A 4,241-nucleotide genomic window follows, 5' to 3' on the forward strand; every position below is an offset into this window, starting at 1 on the left:
ATGGAATCACTTCATAAAACCCACAGTTTCAAAGCTCTAGTTGAATGTTAGTTGTGCATGTTCTTCAGCATCAGCAGGTGGTGCTGGGATTAGCAGGCACAAGACAGCAAATTACTATTACTTTGTTCTGGAAGTGCCATCTATGAAATTAATTTGACTGGTATTTAAAACAGTGGTAATTGTAGGTTCAGTAGGCACAATACACTTTTATTAGCATAAACGATATTATTGTGTAATTATTATTTACTTGTAATGCAATCATCTTATCAATTTGCCAGAATTTTGTTTCCTCTGCAATTATTCCTCTCTATTGCCCATCAATAACAAGGTAGCAGCTGAACAATAAACAATCTCACTAGGTTTTTCTGATATTATATGCATGCTGGTTATAATCATCAAATACTATTTTGGTAATAGTGTTCTCAGAGCAAATAGTTCTTATTTGTGATAGTAGTTTCTCTCTCTCTCTCTCTAGTCTCTATATTTAGTCTCTATATAGTCTCTCCCTCTTTCTCTCTCTCCCTGCTCCCCACCCCACCCACACACACCATTTCCTGCTTGGAAAGCTCTGTCTACCTGGCTATTTATGATGGACTGTCAAGTCAGATCTTACTTTTCTATGCTGATGGAGTATTTTTCTACTGAGTAGAATTGTCTATCTGCTCTCTAGTCTCCATCTCTAACAATTCAATGAAGGTTCAATTCTTTTTTAAATTGTTATTCTTCAGTAGTTGTACAAAAGATTACAATTCCATAAATCAGATTATGAGTACAATGGTTTTTTTGACACTGTTGCCCCTTCCTTCATTCTTCCCCATTTTCCTCCTACCATCCCTACCTACAAGTTATGTGGTTTATTTTTTTATTTTTTTACATAATGTATATTGAATTGAGTGACTCAATTTGCTCATAAAGCTTCAATTCATAACAACAATACTTAGAGATGAAGGTCAAAGTTGGGGCTGCCATAGATTAAATATAGAGAACACTCTTTTTGCAAGATGGAATAAAAAACAGTCATTTGAAAAATGGAGACCTCCTATTTGTTTATGCCTGTATCAAAGTTAAAAGAGTATTTTATCTCATCTATGATCAGATTTATATTTGCCTAGATATTGTATATACAAATAGATACATAAGTAAACTTTAGGCAAAGTTTCATTAGGGTTTTTTGGAATTCCTTTTTTTTTTTTTTTTAAAAAAAAACAAACAATGCAGTAAGGCCTATACTGCCTAAATTGCTTTGGGGATGTATCTCTCTTGCCAAACTTGAAAATCAAGTCATCCTAGTCTAGGTGATAAAAATCACAGATTAAAAAATAATTCAGTTCCATTCTGAGGGAAGAAAAATGCATGATTAGAGACAGAAGGATCCTCTTCATTAAGTCAAACAAACTGTAAGAGTCAAGTGGGAAAATGCTTTACAATTCTGTCAAATATAAGTACTTATTTTATAAGGCCTAAAACTTTTGATAAGTACCATAACTTCCCAAAAGTAGTCTTAGATATAAATGACTGAAACAGTTTATAGCTTCCAGAGGACACAGACTAAAATAGTCCATAAAATAAAGTGAACTGCTGGCATAGTAGGTAAAAAAAAATCAACTTACATTTCTGTATGTGCACTCAGCTTCAGACAGTGTCACCTGACCTATAAATTTCATGTTAACAGCTTGAGAGGGAAAAGGGGGTTTACGATTTTTAAGTTGTATAGTTGGAATCCTAGTTCCTTTTTGCAATATTTATAATCCATACCTACTTTAAGAGGCACAGAGCTGTATTACAATATTTTTCATAGCAGTGTAATTTTATTTATGCATTTATTATTAATTAATTGATTCATTAATGCTAATCCTGGGGCTTGAACCCAGAGCCTGAGCACTGCCCCTTAGCTTTTTCATTTGAGGCTAGAAATTAGTTTCTCTATTCTTCAGAAGTCTACTTACTAAGTACAGCTCTACTGTAACAGGAGATCCTTTATATTTAAATTTTTCCTTTCAGAGATTACACACATATTTACATATAATTTATTTGCTTTTTTCTTTTAGTCTACTAAAAGTTGGGAAATGTCAAAAAAGTTCTAAGCTACTTATTTAGCCTATGTTTTATTTAATTTTTTTTTTTTTTTTTTTGGTTGGTCGTGGGGCCTGAATGCTGGGCTTGGGCACTGTCCCTTAGCTCTTCAGCTCAAGGCTAGCACTCTACCACTTGAGCCACAGCGCCACTTCTGGCTTTTCTTGTTTATGTGGAGCTGAGGAATCGAACTCAGGGCCTCATGCATGCAAGGATCACTCTACCACTGAGCCACCTTCCCAGCTCTAGCCTATGTTTTAAATGAGCACAACTGGAGTAGAAACACACATATAGTTATTTTGATGGACTGATACTTGTCACTATTAGATGTTTTATATTCTGTCTGCCCAAGAACCTTCAACAGACTTCTAGTCTAACTCTTCTTCTTTAAGAAATTACTTAAGGGGATGGGAAGGTGGCTCAGTGGTAGAGCGCCTGCCTTGCATGCATGAGGCCCTGGGTTCGATTCCCCAGCACCACATAAGCAAAAAGAAAAAAAAAGCCGGAAGTGGAGCTGTGGCTCAAGTGGTAGAGCGCTAGCCTTGAGCTGAAGAGCTGAGGGACAGCGCCCAGGCCCAGAGTTCAGGCCCCATGACCGAACCCCCCCCTCCAAAAAAAAGAAATTACTTAACTCGATTGTGAAAAATACCAGACAGCAAACCTTTGCCCTGATTTGGAGTAGGAGTGAGAGAGATAGGTGGAAGGAGGGGCTGCTCTTTCTTCATGAACTATCTCCTATATCCTCATAACACCTTAACCATCTGTTAGCATAGTCATCACCGTTCATCTTGTTCTGAGTTATTTATGTATCTGTTTCTTCATCTGGTAGAGTTCTATGGAGATGAACTGGAGTAAGTAGCCTCACTTGATCCTTCTATTATGCTTGGAGCTTAAATGTCCTCTTAAGGCTCATGACTTACTGCAGCACCATTGGGAAGTGGTGGAGCTTTTAAGAGGTGGTGTCTACCAAGAGGAAGCTATGTGATTCGGGGCATGCTATCCAAGGGAACACTGGAACCTCTGCTACTTCTCTTTCTCTCTGCTTCCTGGCCTACAGGATGTGGGGGCATGTGCTCTAGCAGTGCTCCATACCATGATGTTCTGTTCACTGCAAGCCTGAAAACAGAGAGAGTCAACTGACCCTGTGAAGCCATGAGCCATAATAAGCCTTTCCACCTTGTAATTCAATTCTCTCAGGTATTTTTACCATAGCAATGGAAAGCTCATGTGTCTTACAAGTTAATCACCTCTCCTGTGTTTTCTTCTGTGATGATGGGCATCAAAGGCTCTGTGTCTACTCTGAAAGGACTATTTTCAGTGTCCAGGTCATCTCCTAACAATGAAAATGGCTTATTTCAACATCAAAATTTAGTAGTGAGTCCTTGAGGCCTCCTGACCTTAGGACCTGAGTGTGAGGAGGTAAACCCCTTGGAAAGACACTTCTGTTTTGGTTTGGAAAAGTCACCATCAGGAATAGACCATATTCATTCCCACATATACTGTCCAGCAAGAACTCCATCCCTGTAGGCATTTTGATCTTACCTAGATTTCTCAAACCTAATTTGAATCAGCTGACAGTGGTTGTAGAAGAGGCCCTTGGGGTTTCTGAAAACTTTCTGCTCCTAGGATGTCACCTTCATGTTTCCCACTTTCTTGAAACCAACTTGTCTTTTTGTGTAGAGTGATGAAGAAGGCAGATTGAATCCCAGGTCAGATTGTCCATGCAACTTATTGTCTATTCTTCTCTGTGCCTCAGTTTCCTTGTCTGATATGTTGATTTAATTATAGGACCTATCTCTTAGGGCATCTTAGAGATTAAACAAGTGGATACATGTACAAGTTAAAACAATGACTGACATCCAGAAAGCAATGCTTTCATCTGGTGACATTTGTTACTGTATGGCTTATCTGCCTTCAAAGTTTGACTTTTCCTCTAACTCTGATAAATCAACTGCTGTCAATGACTCATGCTTCCTTGTTTTTCAGGAGAAAGGATATTAATCAGTCCTGGGAGAGAATGGCGTGTCCCTGGGTATCTCTGGGATTGATGACCTGACACCCAAATCCATCCATCTCTCCTTTGAGGTCTTATGAAAAACAAAAACAAACAAGTACTCCACCTTCTCCACCCCCACACATTTTATTTGGCATTATTTTGTCTTAGGGAA

At 38.3% G+C, this 4,241-nt stretch overlaps 1 non-coding gene across 1 annotated transcript; it reads left to right on the plus strand.

Annotated features, from left to right (window-relative positions):
- Positions 1–2,487: 2,487 nt before the first annotated feature.
- Positions 2,488–2,552, plus strand: Trnaa-ugc (transfer RNA alanine (anticodon UGC)). Its single transcript has one exon. It is a non-coding gene; the product is annotated as a tRNA-Ala (tRNA).
- Positions 2,553–4,241: the final 1,689 nt, after the last annotated feature.

This window comes from Dipodomys merriami, unplaced genomic scaffold (assembly GCF_024711535.1).
Source record: "Dipodomys merriami isolate MVZ:Mamm:240054 unplaced genomic scaffold, mDipMer1.0.p SCAF_16, whole genome shotgun sequence".
In the NCBI taxonomy this organism is placed as follows: domain Eukaryota; kingdom Metazoa; phylum Chordata; class Mammalia; order Rodentia; family Heteromyidae; genus Dipodomys; species Dipodomys merriami.